General features: G+C 35.4%; 1 long non-coding RNA gene across 1 annotated transcript; it reads right to left on the bottom strand.

Moving 5' to 3' along the window:
* Positions 1-47: 47 nt before the first annotated feature.
* On the bottom strand, positions 48-11,683 carry LOC134531670 (uncharacterized). The gene is made up of 3 exons (XR_010075059.1): positions 11,438-11,683; positions 9,886-10,037; positions 48-135 (listed from the first exon to the last, which is right to left on the bottom strand). It is a non-coding gene; the product is annotated as an uncharacterized LOC134531670 (long non-coding RNA).
* Between the last annotated feature and the right edge of the window lie 752 nt (positions 11,684-12,435).

Raw genomic sequence — 12,435 nt, forward strand, 5'->3', positions numbered from 1 at the left:
GAAACATGAAAAATACTTAATGAATAATGATTCTTTGTTTCTTATGTAGACACTTCGTGGTTTCTTGGAGTATATTGACATGTGGGAATTATCCACCAAATATCAGCCAGAATTGTTTCTTTCACCATCAACAGCCTGTGGAATAAGAGTAACGATAACATCAATCATTGAGTTGTCACATACACTTAATTCTATTGGCTTTCGTTACCTTCTCACATCAAAGGTAAACCAAAACATATTGGAGGTATGTATTATTTAAAAAAAACATTCATAGCTGATTTTTTTAAAGCAAATAATAGCTAATTAACTAATCCTTATTTGATGTCTATAGGAAAAGTTCAATATTGCAAATGGAATTTAATTTTTTTGCCTTATAAAATTTTTAATAATTATATTTGGGAAAGCAGAAAAAATGTTATGAAATGCAGGAAAGTAATCAGTGTTGAAAATGAAAAATAGGGACAAATTTATGGACATATCAATTGTGGCATTCCCTGCCTCTGAGCACCTGGCGACGACAGAGAGGGCAGGAGCAAGAGACACTACATGCCAAGGGACAAATTAATCCTAGTGCAGGCTTAGTAATACAAATACACATATTATTTCACTGATTTTTCCAGCACAATTTAATATATTTAAAAACAATCAGCTAGTAATTTTATAACGTGATAGTTACAATTTCTTATATTACTTCTCTAAAACATGTGTTTTGACTTCAGTGAAATTCCATTGAAACATAAGAAATACAGCTTTGGAACTTCATTATAAAAGTTCACAATTTTAAAACATATTACATGGGTATAGAATTATATGTTTCAATTAAGTGTGGTACTTTGCAATGAGATTTCAATTTAAATAACAAATAATTAAATTGAGTCCATCACTTACAGCATAATAAATAAGTAAATTAAATATAACAAATCCAACTTAAAACCTTTACACATATCTACCTACATGTTTTATTCTCCACTCTTATGAAGGCAGCCATGTCGTTGAAAATCTGAATTGTATTGTTTTGTCCAGTTTCCATTTTAATACCTAATAGATAATTCTTATAGTTCTGCAACCTACACATAAAACTTGTGTGTCTTAAGTAACACATCACAAAATATTAATGCTGATAACCTGTTTTTGTCACTTTTTGCAGCACTTCTTTGGTTTGATACGGCAGTGCAATGGTGTTAATATCCATCCCAGCCCCAGAAAATTTCTATTTTCAACAAGACTGTTATCAGTATACAATTTGGCAAAACCATCCAAACATGGAAATTGTCCAACTGACACTGAGACTCAGTTACAAGTATTGACGACACTGGAAGACATTGCTAAAGTTGAGATAAATAAACCAAATGTAATTGATGAAGAGCTGGACAAATGGCTACAATCCAGTGAGTCACATGTCACTTTCGGAGTACACAACTCATGCCTAATTGACCATGACTACGTAGCATCACATATAGATGATATTGTTTTCTACATTGCTGGCTATGTTGTACGTAAGATTAAAAGCAGATATCAGTGCTCTGCTTGCAATGATTCTCTAATTGGAAAATCTGACGATCAGTATTTTTCAAAATATGGTTTAGTAATTGATCTTCGTAACCAAGGTAATTTAATTGTTCCATCACAGCAACTGCACAATTTCCTTTGTGAAATAGAAACAACTGTGCAAAGCACATTAAAACCTGACAAACTTAGTGCCGACCATTTATTACATATTATCAGAGAGGTCACAGCCAAAATAAGTACACAAAGTTTGGGCTGTGTTTATCACGAAGAGGAATTGCTAAAGTTTATTATAAAATTCTACTGTACAACACGACTTCATTTCTACCTCAGACAAGTAAACAGGAATTCTAAGCAGCAAGTAAAGTCTTTCACAATGCGTAAACTATCCAAAGTGTAAAACCGCTACATAATTCACATTAATCATGAGCATGTGAATCCCAGTGTAATGTTGCATTTATGAAGCTCTATCTTAGCTTTATGTATTCATATTAACACAGTGCTGCCAAGTATTAAGTATTTTAAGTAGTTTATGGACCTAGAGCACATGTTTATTTGAATTAGTGTGTTTTAGAGATGAAGGATTTTTTTTAATGTCACCTACAACTTTGCTAGGCACAAGTACTCTACCTACTACAGAAAAACTTTAAGGCATGAACAATAATAATGTTTGGAAGCCAAAATATTCTTAATTGTAATACTTTCTGATAAAACAGCACAAGAGGAATGGAATACACCAAGACATATGAAGAAAAAAGCATAAACCTTGTTCAGTATGAAGTTGTGTATTCATAGAAACATGGAAGACCATGTTAATCAAGTAATGTCATCAGTATAAACACTTGCAGATATCAGTGCTCCTGAAGATGATTAATTTGTTTGCATCATCATGCTCAGCATCTTTACAGAAAAATATGACACCATGGTTATGGTACTAGAGAGCTCCAATACAATTATCAAATCAGACATTGTAAAAAAAATTAGTAAACAATGTAGCAAAGAATGTTGGTTCTAATCTTTCTGAAACCTCATTATTTGCAGTACTAAAGACAAACATGAGTACAAAAACTGGAATGTCTATTCTGGCACAAGTACCCAGATAACTAGAAGGAAAGACTGGTTAGAATATTATATGAACATTGCTCAAAAAAAGTTACGATTGCAAACAATGACATTCTCTTAGGTGTAGGTTAAGGATAATTTGTAGCAAAGCAGAATGAAAATAATGGTGCTATAAAAATAAGCATAGTGGTATATGTGCAACAGAGTTCGTCAAACATTCTGTCTACAGAATGGTAGAAAGAGGTGTTATCATGTTTTCTGAGTTATAGTGTACAAGTATGACTTTAGTGTACAAGGAGAGTTTGAGGCCACAGCAACAAATATTAGTGGATTATATAGGCTGAATGAAATAGCTTTGAATGTGGCCATTATAAAAGTAATGATCGCTGGTACCACTAATGTGTAGGGCCACAATTTTTTCGCACAAGCGAAATAACGCGAAATAAAACGATATTGAGAGTTAACACCACCGAAACGCGAAAAATAGAATACGTACCATATAAACACGAAATGCATTACAATAACATCGTTAGATGCCAAATTTTTGTTTACGACGTTTCTTGGATCAATTATCTTTGTAGGCGTTTCAAACACACTTCTCCAATATACAAATATAACAGAAGATTTTAATATTTCATAGTTTTTTCACGGATAATAATCTTCCTAGTTTTAGGTTATATCAAACATTGAAAATATTTGGTTATATACGCACGTTAGAAAAACAGTGCCGCCATTATGCGAAGATTGTGAACAGACACCGTTAGCCAACACGCAAAGCGCAAATACAATTGTATTGAGCGTAATAATTTTCCGCGTGCGTTTCATAACGTAAGTTAAAAGCTGGGAAAAAATTTGTCGTTTTTTGACTAAGTAAATGTACTGCAGCACCCGAAGCTTTAAAATCTTTATGACGTGCAGCGCATCGCCAGTGTAAAGAGAAAAAAAATATTAATGTTTCGTGTATTGGCACGATTGCATTAAACATTATTTTTGTAAAAAAAAAAAAAAGTGGTTTACAACGTCCGTGACTATACTTTTGCCGTGCTGAAATTTAGATTTAGAGTTATATTTTCATTACATTTTACAACATTTTACGTTCGTTAAGTTTTCGTGGATTTTTTTCTCTGTGTTCCTGTTTTAGGAAGATGTAGCAACATCGTGTAACAAACAAAAAAAATGCCTAAAAATAAACCAACAGTGGCTGCACGTGCAGCAGAATTTTCAAAAGAAGGGTTTTATGTGAGTGACGGTAAAATACTGATGTGTAAATTTTGCGACTGTCGTTTAGAGTTTGAAAGGAAAGATACACTAAACAAACACACTCAGTCCGAGAGACACAAAAATGGGAAGCAAAGGCAACAAACTTCAAAACGGCAGCTTTCAATTTATGAGGCAGAGCCAGTGCTAAAACGAGCCAAGCAACAAAAAGATGAATTTGTACTGGAAACAGTTGAAGCATTTATTGCTGCTGGAATTCCTGTTGAGAAACTGGACAGCTGCAAACTTAGGGAATGGCTAGCAAAACATGTCGGTGGTGCTGGTGATATACCTAGTGCAGACTGGGTAAGAAAAAAATATATTCCTCTTTTAAGGGAAAAGAAAGAGGCAGAGATCAGAGAAAAAGTGGCAGACCAGAAAGTCGTAATTATGGCAGATGAAACCACAGATAAAGCAAATAACTGTGTGTTCAATATTCTTTTCCAGATATTGCAACCAGGGGCAGAACATAGCATTTTACTTGGAGCATCATGTGTACTTGAAGCTGCAAATGCTGTCAGCTGCTCGAAAGCTGTGATTGACATATGCACCAAGTATGAAATCAAAGAAGAAAACATAGTTGCATATGTAACTGACGGTGCTAGATATATGACCAGATCTGCAAGCACATTGAAAGGTATATTTGGTGAACATGTGTACCACGTGCAGTGCTGGGCACATAAAATCAATCTGGTAGGGCAGATCTGGCAGAACAGTTTGGAGGATTTAAACCTGTTTGTGATCAAGGTAAAAAATGCTTTTTTGAACACACGAAAGAGACGGCATGCTTACCTCAACTTTTTGAGGGACAAGAATGGAGAAGATAATGCGAAGATGTTTCCACTGCCCATTGTGACACGATGGAACACGTGGTTTCATGCTGTTTTCTACCTGGCTGACCACCTGCATAACATTGTTAGCTTCTTCGAACAACTGAGTGAAGAAAATAATGCTGGTGTGAAATTCATAAAGGGACTGCAAGAAACTGAGATACAAGCCCTGGAAGCTCAGTGTGTGTTTGTCACTGAAAATTGTGCCTGCTTTGTTGACACAATAAACTTCTTGGAGGGATCCTCCTACCCAACTGCCCACCTCCTCTATTCAAAGCTTCAGAAGCTTCAAATTTCATTGGAAGTTCTAACAAAAGGAATTTTTCCAGAGTGTGTTGAAAAGTTACTGAGCAAAATGAAAAGTGTTCAGTCTGCAGCCTTGAAAGAACTGTTCAAACAGACATCACAGCTTAGCTTACTAAAGCTACATGATTTGGTCTCAAGTGATCCTTCTCATGCACTTTTTCGTGATACTGATGCCCTGCTCAACCCCAAAAATATTGGGAATGTGAGTATAGAAGGCAAAAACTTCTCCAAAGTGGTTGATTCTCTACCGTTCCTACAAAATGTGCCAAGAACTGCAGTGGCAGCAGGTTATATGTCCCTTCAAAAGCTTGTAAACATTGAACTACAAAAACCACACACAGACAATGTAGACATAGTGAACCTCATGTGTCAACTAAAATGTGACTTTCCTGAATTTGCTGCAGCTGCACTAAAATTAATGTGGATACCAACATCAAATGTTGACACTGAAAGGTCATTTTCTAAATATTCTGTAATTGTCAGTGACCGGAGAAGATCTCTTTTGCCTGAGAATGCAGAACTTTTAACTATGGTCGCTTTCTCATGATTTGTGAATAATGATAACCAATATAAAATACTGCCACCTATATATAAATGTGCCTTTACCAAATATGAGAAGAACAATGTCAAAATTATGTCCTAAGTTATGTTTATCGTGTTTTTATACTTGCTTTTATACACAATCTACACCGTTAGTATTTATTTACTTTGAACAATGTTTTAATTAACTTTAAGCAAAAATTGTAAATATTAAAATAAGGGATTATAATTACATTTAATATCACTGTCCTTAAATCTTCGAAATAAATCATAAAGACAATACAAAAGAAATTTGAATTTTTATGACGATAAAGACGAAATCTCAAAATCTTTAGGACGAAATTTCCCAAAAAATAAAACCGTAAAATCTTGGCTCTACTAATGTGGTGTCGCCTCTTAAGCACAAAGTTCTGGACTGCTGCACAGTCTTATCGTTGTGCATAAGGCAACACTGAGATTTGAGTGGTAACCATAACATTATATGGTGGAGAAATGAAGCTAAAGGTGTTCAAGTTTCTTGAGAGCTTTCATTCAAGAATCTGTACCAAATATTTCATGGCTAAAATGATTCTGAAACTATTTATTTAAGCCATTTTCACTTGTCTGAAGATGGAGTCCAAAAACAAAATTTGGAAACAGAATTACTCATCCTTTCTCACAGTATATTCTCAAATTATTTTTGTAAACAGATACCACTCTGATATCTGGAGCGGTTGTTAAACGTGTGGTATTTCCTGAAGCTCTGTGCATCATATGTGGTGCCCTGGCCTACACAAAGTATAATGCTAGGTTAGTGGCAACAGGGCTCAGTCAAGAGTATGGTGTGATTACTTAGAGACAGTGGCTCCTCTAGTGAGCCATTCAACAATTAGGACTTTTTGATAGAGGTGTTAGAACGGGATATAAATTGATAAAAGCTTTTCTTTATGGTGATTTGGAGGAGCAGATATTCATGAAACCACAAAAGGATTGCAAAGGCAAGGTTTGTAAGTTAAATGAGGCAATCCAAGGGTTTGGAATTAAAAAAAACAAACCAATAAAACAAAATATTTGAACTTGGACTTACAAGATTGAAACAATAATCCTGCATTTATAAGAAAAGAAATGTTGTCATTGATTTTTACATTGTTTGTTAATGATTGTTTTGTTCACTAAAGATGAAGCTGAATATTAAAGAAATGATGGAAAAGCTTAGTAAGTGATTCAGGATTAAATATATCAGTGATACACAGGAATGTTTTGGAACAAGATATGTTAACGAAAAAAAAAACAATAAATATAAAACAATACATGATAACCAAAGAAGATACACAGAACAAATCTTGGAATGCTTCATTATACGCCAGATACCATCAACAATAATGTACACAAGCCTATGAGAGAAGAGGCAATTATAAAACCAAACCAATTAACATTTGGTTGGATCAATTTTGTATTGAGCCATCTTTACTAGAACACACATTTCTCATGCAACAAATGTTTCGAGACAGTTAAATTTCATTTTCAGCATGGGCCAAAAGAGTGTTAAAAAGTACCATGGAGTATGCCCTAGTGTTCCAGAGCTAGATTTGAAATTTTTACAACATGCGTGAATGCTGATTTTATGAGCCAGTACATTAAGGGTACATTTTGGAGATAAATAGCCTATTTCTCATGTTGGTATAGTCAAAAAATGTTACTACTACTACTTGTTAGTTGAGTTGTAGTTAATTAGGTTTCTATGTTCCTTTTCGTTTATGACTTCTGCCAGCATGATGACTACAGAAAGAAAAAGAATGTATTATGTTTCTATATGTATTGGGTTATAATGACTTATTACAAGAACAGTCAATATTGAAGAACATGTGCATTACAAAATAATGTATTTTACATTAAAACAATTCTTTTAGTTTTGCCCTTATTAGTGCAAGAGTTAAGTGCTGACTCATTCTAGCTGCCACTGAGGTGAAGAAAGGGTGCTGATTGTTAACAAAACATAAACAACCAGCTTGCTGCACATTTCTATTTTCATTTCTTGCACAATGTCTACACCAGTTAAGTTGTTTCAGTGACAGTTCTGTCAGATTCTATCATGTGCTGCTAAGAGAAAAAGAGCACAAAGAAGAGTTAGAAGTTACAAAAATGAACAGTCAAGAACTTAGTACGTATATATGTGATATTATTTATTAAAATGTTATCAATATTGTTTACATTTACTGCATTATTATCTTTCAAATGATATAGGGCTGGCTTTATATCAGCCTCCTATATACAACAAATGTAGTGCAAAATGTGGAGCCAGTAAACATAGCTTTCTTTTACTTATTTAACAAATAATGACAAATGGTTATGGACACTAATTAACTTTTTATTCACAACTATAAGAACACATCCATGCATTGATTATTAAAAAGTTATAAAAAAATGCAATTTCTTATACACTACAATGTATCGCCCATACCAATCACAAAATTTAGCTCTACCGTTCAGGCCTCTGACACTTGCTGCTTTGTAATATTATTTAAGCTAATTTTAATGTGATAGTGAATTTTATGTAATTGTCTTTGTGGTTCCTTATTATTTTTTCTTTCAACTTTTGCAACATTGCAAAGTACCTGTTGCACTAACAGAAAACTTAGTGGACCTATGTACATATTTAATTAATATTTGGTTCTATAAGCCTAAGTTTCAAATTATGATAATAACTAACATTAGTGTTTGTAGCATTTGTAAATAATATTCATTATTGATAACTTAATTGTAGTGTCAATTAACTTATTTGACAAAATGTAATAATATATGGATGTATTTATCGAAAGACGTAGGTACATATTTTTAAACAAAATGTTTAAGCCTAGGAATAATGTTTATTTGTAAGTAAACAATTATTTAAAATCTTTTGATTAAAGCCATTAAGCCATTATAGAGGAAATTTTTTAGAGAATGCTAAAAATAGTAATTGTTTTACTCATAAGTAACAGTTACAAGAAGTTATGCCCAGATTATGAAGTGGTGCATTATTGACTCACTGACATAGACTACATATAAGTATTTGCAAAATGTCAAATTTGGAATCCTACATCATATTCTATTTCTCTGTATCACAGACAAATAATACCAAAAACAGTTTTCATGTCATTAAAAATGAGATATAAATCTTTCACTTGACGTCGTACCGACCATGGCCGTTAAGCCCGTGCTCCGCACCGCCAGTACCGTATCCCGTTTTCGGAGCGCGCCCCTCGCCCAGCCGGATTGAGTCAAGCGAGCGCCCCGGGCGTGACCTCAATTAACTGAATTAAACATCAGGACACGAAACCCCGGGGGCTCGACTACGGAAAACAATTCCCAAACGAGGCTTTAGAATGAAATTAAGTAATCACAAGCAATGAGCAAGTGCGTCGTAGAGACTCCGTGCGTGCGCGGCTCGCACAGAACAGAAAACAATCCTCGTTACTAGCCACAGCGGCTACTGGCCTTGATTAATTGGCCTATGATAGTGGTCTAGCCAAACTAAGGGAATTCAAACCCAAACAGTGCACATTGAAACAATTTGTATTTAAATTTACAGTCGCCAACTTGGTGCCACTTTTTAAATTAATAAATCAATTAAAACAATTATTAAGCCTTAGGCAAATATTTACCAGGTGCAAAGTTTTAATCAAGCACCTGGAGCATGTTTTTTACTCATCATATAACAAATTAAATTAAGTATTATAAGTTTTAGGTGCCGACTCACAAAGAAGAGAAAGTTTCTCTTCCTTGCGAGGCAGCCATGTTCGGCAGTCTCCAACCACTCCGCGCCGGGAACAGACGTGTGTCCGTGGGCAGCATTCAAGTTTGTTTCATTGATTATTTTTATTCTGTACTACACCTTCAAATTTAAATCCTTTTATTAATTCATCGCTGCCCACGTCGACTCTGCGCGTATTTTGCGGAACTGGGCCTATCCCGACCGTCGTCATTGTGATACCACGCTATGTATCGTATCACGGAACTTACGGTACTGGCCGACTCCAGCGAAAGTATTTTTAATTAAGGACGCCGTGCATATGCCTGCCGGCTGCACTCACGTAAGTGTTTCTCCGAATTTAGGAGCCCGCTCATAGAGCCCCCCCCTGCACCCGTTAACTTACGGCGCTGGCCGTCTCCAGCGAGCATCGACCCGCGTCCCGCGAGACTGCCGCGGTAACAATTTTAGTGTCGCGTAGTGTTGTGTTTTTTGTTAATTGTGTAACCGCTAGACGTCGCCAAGTGTTGGCAAGAGGTTTTGTAGCGGGACTAAATTAAAGGTAATTCTCACCAACTCGTATACAATCATTTTTCGTAGTCTCCCGTCCTCCACACGGCCGAGCGGCCTGCACAGCCAAGGGAGAACCATTCAGGTTAGATTCAAGCCGTGTACCTGGCGGAGCACGCGGGGGCAGAGTACCCACGACCCAACATCAACGGCCTAGCAGCCCGCTAGCCTGGCGCCCCTCTGGACAACAACAGCATCGCGACGCCCGTAGCGCCCGTCAGGTACCCCCCGGGCCTTTGAGGTCGGGTGACGGCACACTGTATTTACAAACAGAATATAACTTTAGTCGGTAAATAGGTCCAAAATATTTAATGTACAATGAAATTGTATTACAGTAACCCAGTTCATATGGCATGAAGCCCATAACAAATTAACTGCATTAAAAAAATGAAAGTTGTTTCAACCTTAAATGTAAGATATCACTACAGTGTACCCACCAAAACTTAACTTTAAAAATTTCTTCCTTTAAGCTAGAGCCTAAGAGACTATTCCTAAATAAAGCAAGGATGTAATAATTTAAACTGCTAAAATTATAGACCCCATATAATAAATCACACAAAAAAAATTTTTTTTTTATAAATGTTGAACAAAATGTTTCGGCATTGAACCCTTCAAAAAGTAAACCCAACATTCTAACCTAACCAATCATTCACTCCATTTCACAGTAATTTTAATGTAGCTAACCTAACATTTCTACTTGTTAAAACAGTATACTACAATAACATAATGATTTCTTAAATAATTTTTAAAAAATATGTCAAGAATTATGATACTGTGAAAATGGTTGGTTAGGTTATATTTAGTAAGCTACATTTAAAATATTTAAATAGTGGGTAAGGACAGTTGGTTATGTTAGTTATATTACAACGATTGAGAAATTAAAATGGTCAGTTGAGTTAGGCTAGCTACAAAAAAAAATTGTAAAATCGTTTAGTTAAGAACCACCCCTTTAAACTACACATCCAATGGCACTGATTTAATTATTTAATTTTTTTTATTGAATATATTTGCCATCCTGCTTCACATAGTGCTAGCAGATTAAGCACAAAAGGAACATCCATTTACCTACCACATTTTATCCCTATTTCAAATTTTTAAACAAGCACAAATGCTGCAAGTAGATGGGTGCACCATACAAGCTCACTACACTCATAGTTTTGAAAACAAAATTTCACAGTGAAGCAATGAAAAGTTGGGAAAAAAAAAATTATTTTTCTCTTAAATATCTTAGTAAATCACTAATGTTTTGTGTCCATAAATGTTAAATTCGGACTTGCTGTAACTGATAATGGAATATGGGATGTAAATTGTATTACTTAGTGGCACGAATAAAAATTACGTTGTTAAGCTTGGAAAGACTGTCGCATATCCCGAGAAATCAGTCGAATAATAACCAAGTGAAAGGTTATTTATATTACGCTTGCTATATTAATAACAAGTAAATCTGTAATTTATCTGTAATTGAAGTACAAAGCTGACCTCAACTTCACTTTAGTTATTATTCGCCTAATTTCCATTAATCCGCGAATCAGCAACGTTAACAAACTAAAAAATCGTTCATCACAATAGTATAGTTACTGTGATATCAAACCGATAAAAACACAAACAAACACATCTATTTTCATCCAGTCATAACTTATCTCAAATATTTGCTTACCTTCATATGCAGATTCGATTGCTCGCGGCGAAACAAAAACGCAGTAGTTTTTATTTACGTATCCAAAAGCCATAAAGTTGTGAAATTCACACATTCTTTACGGAAGACTTGTTCAATATAATTCTTGCAAACAAAAAGCACATAACCAAATACCATACCGACTATTTTAATTGACTTCAATGCGGTTTTCTCACGTTCACGTTCACCCTCATAAAATGGCAGTGTTGTTACCCTTTAGCTACGCCAGCGCACCTAGCGGCAGAAATTTTCCCTGTGCCAAACTCGCCCATAAGAAAAGCCGTTTTCTTCCTAACCTGTAGTAGAATTAACCTTAGCAGGAGTAATCACCCTGTAATCACCGTTAGGGATGCAACATCGCTCTGAAAAACATCGATATCACGAACATCGATGTTCAAACGAAAAAAGCATCGATGTCAAAAAACATCGTTCTGACAACCGATACATCGATGTTTTAACCGATGTTTTTAAATATCAGGAAAAACATGCCAAAATGATTTAAACTATAGTATGTAGCCAATAACCATACCTACTACAGGTTCCTGACCACAATATCCACAACCCATTTACAGTCGTGTCTCATGCAGAACAAAAACATGTATTAAAAGCAAAGTCTGCTACCAAAAACTTAAAAATCCGCATGAACTACTTGACCAGCTCTCAGTAAACTTCAAAGAGTTGTGGACAAATTTAAATGACTACAGCTTCACAACTTTAACAGAAATAAAGGTAAACATTAGAAGGGCATGTCCGTAATTCAAATGTATGTAAAACTGGCCGTCTGTTCGGGGTTTATGTGTGTTAGTGAGGCGGAATGATAAGCGCGACGCTCGCTGGTGCTTCCAGCGCGGTATAGTCTCTAAGCGCAAGGCTCTGAACTGGCGCGCATTCGTCTCGTCGTCACAGGATAACTGTGAAAGTTGAGCGGTGACCGTAACATTATATAGCGGAGAAATGAAGAAAAAGGTGTACTGCACTGC

The sequence above is a fragment of the Bacillus rossius genome, chromosome 5 (assembly GCF_032445375.1).
Source record: "Bacillus rossius redtenbacheri isolate Brsri chromosome 5, Brsri_v3, whole genome shotgun sequence".
Lineage (NCBI taxonomy): Eukaryota > Metazoa > Arthropoda > Insecta > Phasmatodea > Bacillidae > Bacillus > Bacillus rossius.